This window comes from Corylus avellana, unplaced genomic scaffold (assembly GCF_965113065.1).
Source record: "Corylus avellana unplaced genomic scaffold, dhCorAvel1.hap1.2 HAP1_SCAFFOLD_36, whole genome shotgun sequence".
Lineage (NCBI taxonomy): Eukaryota > Viridiplantae > Streptophyta > Magnoliopsida > Fagales > Betulaceae > Corylus > Corylus avellana.
Window position 1 is genome coordinate 81,900 of NW_028290484.1, and position 601 is coordinate 82,500.

Consider the following 601-nt stretch of genomic DNA (forward strand, 5'->3'; position numbering starts at 1 on the left):
AATGAAAGAAAGGGAATCCGATATTAAACATATTTTTTTATAAAAAAATACAAAAATAAAAGCAATCTGAAGAAAAAAAGAACCAAGACGAGAATACGGGAAATGCGCAATAAGAAAAAAAGATTGAACATGTGAGAGGATCCGAACGAATTCTGCTTTCATTTCCTTTTCTTTGACTTTAGCGCTAGGTTACTTACGTTACGGTCTCAAAGTCAGGCAGGCTTATACCATTACGCTCACGAGCATAATCTTTGAAATTTTCATTTCTTCGCCGGGCTTGGACCATGTCTCCCGAACAATCTCAGTACATATGGCGCAAGACGATTCCACATATCGAGGTCGGAATGGGATCGGGTGTTTTCACGTCTCACCATAGTGCCCGGTTTGTCTTGATTTCCGATTGATGAACAAGAAGGAAAATTTAACTATTGGATTTTGTGACTCGCCCCCGGCTACGTGTCCTTTGGACCCTTCGCCCGCCCGCCACCAGCGGAAGCAAGCTAGCCCCTATGTTGGTTGCCCCTTTCCCCTTTTCATAATAATAAGGTAAGCATTCAAGCCCAGCAAGAAAAGGCCCTTACTATAGATAGCTAACGCGCCT